Raw genomic sequence first — 10,501 nt, forward strand, 5'->3', positions numbered from 1 at the left:
AGGGAGTGGGATGGACTGGGCGTTTGGGGTTAGTAGATGTAAACTGTTACATTTAGAATGGATAAACAAGGTCCTAGTTTATAGCATAGGAAATATATATCTAGTCTCCTGGGCTAGACCATGATGGAGAACAATATTTAGAAAAAGAATGTATGTATATGTATGACTGAGTCACTTTGCTGTACAGCAGAAATTGGCACAGCATTATAAATCAACTATAATTAAAAAAAAGGAAGTAGGCAAGAAATGGAGTACCTCATCTTTATCATTAGGAGAAGTTAGAGTATTAAATACTTAATGTGGGCAGGGTAAAATAAGTCTGGAAACCCAAAAACTTCATTAGGCATCTCTTCTAGCTCTTAATTATGATTGCACTGTGAATAGGCAATTAATAAACAAGTTGAAAGATAACGAGGAGCTTAGGGCTGTCAGCAGTGAAGGTTTGTTGGAGAAGCACCAAGAGTTCTAGGAGTATCAGGGCAGTGTTGGGATAAATTACAATGAGGGGTAGAGATAGCCCTTCTGTCTTTGAAAGTGCCATGATTTGTCCTGACCAGGATTCAACTATTTTATGGCAATTACAGCCTTGGCAACAATTCGGCATCCTGGGTGGACTGGAGCTTATCACTGTGGTTGATGTCTTTAGTGTGTGTGTTTGAATCATGACTAGTAACCATTCTGAGGAACCAATGTAGAGACCCCAATGTGACATGAGTGTATCTGAGAAGATGCTATCCTGTCATCAATTTTATGAATACTACTCTCCGATGTTCTTTTATTGCCAAGAAGAAGCCCTAAGTGCCTTTATGGTAGAGCTTCTCTGATTCTCCTAAAGATGACTTTCTCTGCAGTTTTTTTTTTTGGGGGGGGGTGATAATATTCAAAGACAGGAAAAATTGCATCCTTATTTTTGAAATGAAATTGAATAGTTCCTTCAGTCATGAATATAGGCAACAATATAGCAGTATCTGTGATTGTCGTAATAGAAATAACTGGCATTTTCAAATCATTGCCAGTTGTGGGTAACTTGAAATACAGTTTTATACTCATCAATACATTGAATGAGAGCAGGTATTTTGCCCACCATCAGATATCATTATTATTTTCTTTAAACTAAGATATAGTTGATGTATAAAATTATATGTTTCAAGTGTACAGCTTAGTGATTTACAATTTTTAATGACCATATTGCACTTACATTATTATAAAATATTGAGTATATTCCCCATGTTGTGCTATATATTCTTGTAGCTTATTTATTTTATACATAACAGCTTGTACATCTTATTCTTTTACCTCTATCTTTCTCTCCCTGTCTCCTCTCTCCCCACTGGTATCTAGCAATTTGTTTTCTATATCTGTGAGTCTGTTTCTTTTTTGTTATATTCACTAGATTCTTTTCTGTTTCAGATTCCACATGCAAATGATATTACACAGTATTTGTCTTTCTCTGACTTATTTCACTTAGCATAACACTCTCCAAGTCCATTCATGTTGTTGCAAATGGCAGCATTTCATTCTTTTTATGACTGAGTAGTATTCCTCTGTGTGTGTCTGTGTGTGTGTGTGTGTGTGTGTGTGTGTGTATCATATCTTCATTATCCTTTCATCTGTTGATGTACAATTAGTTGCTTCCATATCTTGGCAACTGTAAATAACCAATGGACTTGCTGATATATGAATTACTCCCTTGTGATTGCTTCTTGGACCCATGCATTATTTCAATGAAATAGTTTCCAAATATTTGAAAATTTACTATATTTTTTATTAATTTATTAGTTCTGTATTAGATATCACACTCCAAGTCTTTTCTGTTTTTTATGGCCCAGCCTGTTATCTTAGTGAGTGTGCTTTGTACAGCTTATAAGAATATTCTGCTTTTGTTACAGTGTCCTACATATAATAACTTGGCTAAGACAGTCAATATTGTTACAAATTCTCTATTTTTCTCATACTTGGACTAGTTGTTCTTATTTATTTATTGTCTTTTTAGGGCCATACCCACCACATGTGGAGGTTCCTAGGCTAGGAGTCTAATCAGAGCTGTAGCTGCCGACCTACACCACAGCCGCAGCAATGCCAGATCTGAGCCAAGTCTGACCTACACCACAGCTCACAGCAATGCTGGATCCTTATCGCACTGAGCGAGGCCAGGGATCGAACCTGAATCCTCATGGATGCTGGTCAGATTTTTTTCCGCTGAGCCATGACAGGAACTCATAGTTTTTCTTGTAATTGTAGAGAGAGGAGTGTTTAAATCTTGTCTGACTGCACATTTGTTTTTCCATTAGTTATTTAATATTTATTATGTTGCATTTTCCTTTTTAGTAGATTGAAAATAATTTAAAGTTCCCTTTTGGTTTTATTCTGTAACTGCTGAGCTATTTAGAATGTTACTTAGTTTCCAAATTAAGTTATCTTTCTGCTATTGAATTTTATTTTGATTGTGGCCAAAGAACGTATCCTTGTATGACACAAATCTTTTAATTATATTGATTATATATTATATCGTATGGCATGTTATACGTCCTATATTATATAATATATAATATATGCAACATATTATATCTTATATGTATATTCTATTGTATAACATAAATCTTTTAATTATGTTGATATGTACCAAACCATATCTAAGCCTCAGAGATATCTTGTGTGGAGTTCCCATTGTGGCTCAGTGGGTAAGAATCTGACTAGTATCCAGGAGGATGTGTGTTTGATCACTGGCCTTGCTTAATGGGTTAAGGATCTGGCATTGCCATGAGCTGTAGGATGGGTCACAAATGTGGCTCAGATCTGCCATTCCTGTGGCTGTGGCATAGGCCTGTAGCTGCAGCTCCAATTTGACCCCTAGCATTGGCGAATTTCCATATGCTATAGGTGTGGCCCTAAAAAGAGAAGAAAACTAAAACCTTGTGTGCACTTGAAAATATGTGTATTCATATCTATTTGGGTGAAGTTTTCTGTAAATGTCTATTAGGTTAAGTTGGTTGATAGAATTGCTCAAATCTTCTACATAGGTACTGGTTTTCTATCTAATGCTATCAATTATTAGTTTTAAACATAATCAACAGAACAGATGTATTTATTTTCCAATCCAAATAACAATTTTCTTAAATTTAATTTTGTCAGTCTGTTCTATTTATATAAAATCTTATATATGCATATTGATTATTTGCATAATATGAAGAAAATGACTGATTTAAAGTGTTGAGCCAGATAGCCTGAAGTCAGCACTAGCTCCTCCACTTACTAGCTGTGCAATGTTGAGAAACTTGCTTGTTTTGTTTTATTTATTTATTAAATGGTAATTTTTAAAAGTATTATTTCAAAGAGTTTTGGGCAAGAGGAGACCAGTACCTCACATACAGTAGGCACTGAATAAATTTTAGCTAATTTATGACCATTTTGCTTTACAGTACAATGTAAAGTTTTATTATTTAATCATATTTTATTCAATCATAATGTCTTTTCAACCTCATATAGGAGATATTATTTTATACCTGTAAATCAGGTGATAAAATTGAGGTAAAATAAGATTAAATGACTCGCCTAAGGTTAGGGAGTTACTAAGATAAGAGATGATGAATAGAACTCAGACAGCAAATTATGTTTTAGCTGAAGCTTTCTTAGATATAATTATTATATACTTTAGTTAACAAAGATAAAAATTAGTGTATTTTTTGTTTTAAAAATAAGCTAAATCTGGATAGATAAGGGTGGTCTCATACTAAGGCTCATGTGAACCAGTGAGTCACTGTGAACCAATACAGCAATGCCATTTGTTAAAATATTAAAACTTATTCTTAAGCATGTTGAAAAATTATACTGCTGCAAATCCCACAGTTCTCTCACCTCATTAATCTGCCTCCTTCTAAAGGCCCCCAGGAAATCCTTGCTGACACTTGGTTTCACAGAATATGTCCAGGAGCCTATTTCAATGTACAGACAACAATGGGCTGTATTATTTGTCTCTTTGTACTTACTATCTATTGTAAAATACCTTGAGTATCACTTAATTTGCAGATGGCTACTGGAATAGGCAGATGGATACCTTTTTGTGACATCCCAGAAATTTTTGCAGAATAAGCTGATTCAGATGGAGGCTTTTCTAGCCATTACTGAGCAATTAACACATGCCAGACAATTTACCAGTTATTTCAAAATATATTCATAAGGAAAATGATGAGTAATATTTTTCTGGTGCCAGTAGTGGGGATTTATGAAATAGGTGTTCATTTCCTCCTTTCTTTTTTTTTTTTTTTTTTTGTCTTTTTTGCTATTTCTTGGGCCGCTCCCGAGGCATATGGAGGTTCCCAGGCTAGGAGTCCAATCGGAGCTGTAGCCACCGGCCTACGCCAGAGCCACAGCAACGCGGGATCTGAGCTGCGTCTGCAACCTACACCACAGCTCACAGCAACGCCGGATTGTTAACCCACTGAGCAAGGGCAGGGACCGAACCCGCAACCTCATGGTTCCTAGTCGGATTCATTAACCACTGCGCCACGACGGGAACTCGCATTTCCTCCTTTCTTAAAGATGTCAATTATTTTCTGCATTCCCTGCATTTAGAAAGTCAGCCCAGGAAATATGTGCATAATTGTATGTTACTCTTCATTTACAATTGCAATACAAAAATCAGATTTCAAGGAAAAATGCTTAAACTTATTTTATATCTATAAAGAGCAAATAGTTTAGGTGTTATCAATATTATAAATATCTAAGAAGAATTCTTTCTCGCTAATTATTTTTTCTTTTTCCAGACACTTACATATGTGATAATAAATACAACTATACTTAGGGGATGGGATGAGAGAGAAGGTAAGATAGTATCCGTGTGTAAATGAACTAAAACAATTACTGCTGCAGCTAAGCTTGCTTCTATGCACCAACTCTCAGAGATTAGATGAACGTAAATGTAGAAAATGATTTTAGCCAGTTGGAAGTTATATAGTTTATGATATAGGGAAGATGTCTTCATCTGTCTCATCTTTAGGTACATGGTTATTTGTGAAATGAATAGATAATTGCTGTATTTTGATCATACATGTATATACATATCTGTGTGTGTATATATGTGTGTATATACATACACACACACACACACAGATATGTATATAGTACCTGGAATAGGAGCCCTTAGAGCAAAAATGAGTTGAACACCTGAAAATCATGGGAGAAAATATGCAAATCCTCTTCTCTCTCTCAATCAAGGCTTATCTCCCTCTCTCATTTAAATACTGGCCTTTTTGCTGTCAGTTATGAACTGTCAGTATTACACATCAGTGGTAACTTGAGTGATTTTTTAAAATATCATTCAACCTAGAAATATATATGCAATTTTAAAGAATATGAAAATTCTCTCAGTTCTCTCAACGAGAACAATATGAATTTTGTGGGGATGGTGTGTGTCTGCGCCTGAAAGGGGTTCTTACAGGCAGAACTGTATCCTGGGTAGCACATGGTGGTATATGTTAACACGTGCCATTTGGGTCATTCACATTTGTACTTTACCTTTAGCATGTTTGTCATCTACTTCTGTTTTCAAACAAGTGTTGCATTCGCCTTAGCTCTAGTTTCTCTAAATATTACCAATTTCTAATCCAAGTTTTACTGTATTTTCTAATTTGAACATTTTTCAGATTATGTTCTTCCTGTTGTATTTCCTTTCCCAAGGAATGTATTTTGAATTAATTTCAGCAACCTTTATTTTACTCATGAAAACTATCACTACCTATCAAATTCTTAACCTTTAGGTATTATAGGATGTATTTTTAAAATATACTAATAAGTTATCCACTTTAAGAATCTGTAGCCAGACAGGAAGGAGTGAATTTTATTGCATGGAAGATTTAAATCAATGTATATTTGGTACAAATAATTTGAAATCTTAAGGTTGGAAAAGGAATGTAAGAATAGGAGAATTAAGTACAGAATAGCTGAATACATTGATGTTCTTTCCAAAATGCTCTTTGTCATTCTTACCTATAATTTTTGGAGGAGAAAAGATTCATGAGGATAACAGACAAAATTAGAACAGAAACATTTAAAGATACTGGATTAATGCATGTGGAAAACTTTTCATAATTCAGTTGTAGCCTTGCCTCATTTAAGCCATTTCAAGTAGGATTCTGTGCACATCGTGATTTCAGAATTGCTCTATTAAAAGTGTATAACAACTCTGACCACTCGTGACAGAGGCTGTCTTTCATTACTAGTTTGTGAGGACCTTTTGACAGGATGTGGTCTGGGTGACTGTGACACCTCATTGATCCATTTACAGTCTGTGTCTGGTTGTTTTGTAACAGCTATGAATTGGTTTCCTTCTCATGCCTTCTTATACTCAGTCTAGAGGTTTTCTGAGCAAGTTTTGGGTCTAAAATCTCAGTGATAATTTTGAGAATTTTGTAAACTACATAAGAACTCTCTAAATAAATTTAGATAAACAATTCCTATTTATTTATTCATATATTTTGCAAATGTAAAGTTAATTGAGTTTATTAAAATTTTAAAGAAAATTAACTTTTCCCTGAAGATACAATTTATTGCTTGTTTATACATAGCATTAAAATTTTAAATGATTTATTCCATGTCTTAATTGTACCTTTGCAAAACAAGAATTGTAAGATTAATATTATTCTTAGGATGTGTTGCTTAAAATTTTATTAAATTATCGTTTAATATTAACCAGAGTAAGTATGATAATATGAATAGTGAGGTTGATAGAGATGGCTAGAAATATACCATTGAGACTCTAAATAAGACTCTAATCCTGAATGTTATGCGTAGTTCTTTGTTAATTACTCTTTAGAGTCTCAAATTTGTCATCAGATGAATTCTGTCTTTACTAAACATATTTAAAAAATTGAATTTGGTTGTCATAAACACCAAATTATGAAATATGCCCTGTTTTAATGTAAAGAGTTTTAACTGTTATACATTTTTTGTGAATAGATTTTCCCAAAACTTTTTTATATCAAGAGAGTCATTTGCAGAAAACAAGTGAATGTTAAAGAACTTCAAATTATAAGAAGCATTGTATTTTATGTTATGTAGGGAATAAAACATTCTTGGAAGGTAGAGGGGAGTGTAGATAGAAATACTATAATTATGCTACTAATATATTCTTATTTATCATCACACTGGCAGAGATCTCACTAATTTGTGACATTATCAAAGAGTAGAATTTGATTCATTTGAGGCATTTATTCCCAGGACAGCTGTGTTATAATTCGAGATTGATGTATTTTATGGTTCAGAAAATCAACAGTTGTCTTGAGAGCAACAGGAAATAAGTGTGATTGGGCTGCTTGGCCATGAAAATTTAAAGAATTAACTATTAGCAGTTAAGTAGCTGAGTTAACTAGCTGAATAGTTACTTTGTCCCAGTGTATCCATCCAGTCTGTGACCTGAATCATTGTGCAGTTGGCTGAGATTTATTTCTCAAAGTTTCTGTATTCAAAACAAAACTGGTTAATGTCCTACAGAACATTTAAGTGGAGTTTTCTTTTGAGCCTAAGTTTCCAGGTTAGCATGAAACTTCTCTGTGTCAGGGCACTAATTAGTTAGTAAATAGTAAAATCAGGTATGGTAAATTCTCAAATGAATTAAATCATCCATGGGTGGCCTTGCTAAGTAATGCCCAATTTGACTTCGAAAAGCTATTCTGTAGTCTCAATTTTCATGTTAGATAAATGTCATTAATACATGGAGACAACATTTATCAAATCTCTGCTGTGTCAAGCATCAAATACTATGCCAAGGAAGGACTGTCTCAGCTTTCCAGATATTCACAGAAGACATGTAAGGAAAGCCTTGTAAATATGCAATTACAATGTATGTTATTTAGTTTAGAATTACGCTCTAGCAGTTATGGCAGAACTATAACAGAACTTTACAAGCATTGCCTCAGCCATTTAAGGATTCACAAGATAAGAGACCCTTGATGAGATTTTTCAAAGAGGAACCAGAGGCACTTAAAAAAAAAAAAAAAAACAAAACAAAACAAAAAAAAAAACAACAACACAACAACAAAAACATGGGCCAAAAGAAAAACCTCAGTAAAGCGTAGAAGTTTTGATGAGATACATCTCATTGAGCATGATTCACAAAGTTTAGACTACGTGAGGCACTTTTGTTGTTGGTACCGTATGAAACAAAACATGCAGACTAATACTGAATCATGGGGCACTTATAGACTTTTCTAGAAATTAATTTTTAGCCTGTAGAGAATGGGAAGAGAGGCAGATTAAGTAGGGCAGTAGCAGAATCATATTTGTGTTTTATAGAAAAGCCTTGACAAAATTGTATAGGATTGACAGGGCAGTGAACAGACTGAAGGCCTGAAGACCAGCAGCATGTTATTATCATAATTTGCACTAGAGGTCATTTGGCCATAAGATAGTTTCAGTTGAATTGGAGAGAGTCAGAGAGAGGAGACTTAGGTTTGAGAAGGAGAGAGGAAAATATAGAATGATTCCCAAGAAACTGCCTTGGGCAACAGGATGAATGACAGTGTTATTAAATTAGATGGGAAACATATTGGGTTCAAGTAAAAAAAAGTGATGATTTATGTTTTGGACAAAATGAGATCAGGATGCCTATGGCATAGCCAAGGGAACATGTCCTGCAGGCAGTGGAATTTGGGGATTGGAACCTGGGAAATTGATCTGAAATATATGATTCATTAACTCCTTAGTGATTCTTAAAGAGACCACTTGAAATACAGTGAATGACACAGACTTTTTGAACTTGCATCCTTGAAGACGTGAATGTGGTTAAAGCAGTCATCTAAGTGTATAGAGAAAGGAGAGATTGTGGACTGAATTTTAAGAAACTCAGATAAAGGAAAAGCATAAAGCATCTTCCTGGGTTCAGATTACAGTAAGTGTAGAACACTATACTGCAACCGTAATTAATTTCTAGTTTCTTATCCTACTTCTTGTGCATTATCCACGTAATTGATAAATATTTGTTAGGCAATTAATAGGCTTGCAGGTACTTTGTACACTCCATGACATACATTATTGAATTGTAACATTGAAAGCATGTAGCCAGTATATAAAATTGTATAGGAAAAAGCAACACCAAGGTCTCATAACTACCTTTTTTATATATTATGCAAATAACAATGCTAGCTGGGAAAAATCAAGAGGGCTTCAGAAGCTCAGAAAATAGAAAAATTAGATCAGATTATCTGGTTTAGTGCCTGTTTCAGAGACCCTATTTTTAAATTTTAACTTAATTTTTTTAACAAAGCCTTAATTCTGGGAATAAAATAAAAGTCTTTTCCTTATTCAAATCATTTATAGTTTACTGTAAGTAAGGTTAGGGTTTACACGGTGGTAAATCATTTTGTCCCCATAAATATCTTATATATCAGGTACCATCATCTTGGAAAAGGAGGTAACATCTCCAGTGATGTAGGAATTGTGTTTATGTTGCTCTTGGTCTCAGTGATCTCTCAGTTCAGTCTTAGAACCAAATTTTTCATTAAAATACAACACATCCAAGATAGGGCTTTTCTGATGTGAATTTTTAGTATATAGTTGGCTGATTCACGGTAGATGCAACCCAATGCTAAAGGCTGCTCAGGGTACATATAAATGTTGATATCCTCAGCAGAGATTAAGCATTCAGAGCGTAGCATGTAACCAGAGAATGGCTCGATCAGGGACAGAATATACAAGGCAAGTTTGAACATAATATGGGGACTAGACACATGGAAGAAAATCAGCCTGTATGGAGCAGTTATCTTGGGCTAAACATTCTGGTAGGAGGCTTAGAGAAAACTTGCACCTGAACTTTCGAAGGGAATATATAACCAGCCCTAATGAATGGATGAAGAAATGATGGATTCAATTGATTATATAACTTATTCAATATTAGGGATGTCCTTATGGATCCAAAGCTGATTCTCTTCCTGCCTATATGTTGCCACACTGCCAAGTAGAATGCATTTTATTCATAGCAGATGTCCATTAAGGGTTAAAGTCTAACTGATAACAGAAGATAGATAATTTGACTTGAATTAAGAAAGGTCTCAGTAATTATCACTGCACAAGCTATCAGCAGGATACCTCTGTGTTCTTTCTAATTGAAAGCTTAAGGTATGTGTCTACAGTTTACTTCATTCAACACTGGATAGTGATTGTGACTTAGGATGGATGGATGGACAGAGAGAAAACCCAAACAGATCCATAGAAAAGAAAAATGACTTCTAATCCATAGAGTGTGTATACACACATGTGTACCATTTACATAAAATGTATATATAAGCAAGTGCATTCACGTGTGCACACACACACATATCTAGATGGAGAGAAAAAGAGAGAGAGAGTCAAAGGCAGAAACTTGCTTACCTTGCATAGTACTGAAAGTAAATTTGTGTTTATTTCTAATTTAGCAATAGTACAAAAGAATGATTCAGTCATGTGCAAATACCGCAAGTATATTGCTAAGGTCAGTCAGCCCTGAGGTGATTTTCTCAGAAAGTGCTGA

This window comes from Sus scrofa, chromosome 11 (genome assembly GCF_000003025.6).
Source record: "Sus scrofa isolate TJ Tabasco breed Duroc chromosome 11, Sscrofa11.1, whole genome shotgun sequence".
NCBI classification, from domain to species: domain Eukaryota; kingdom Metazoa; phylum Chordata; class Mammalia; order Artiodactyla; family Suidae; genus Sus; species Sus scrofa.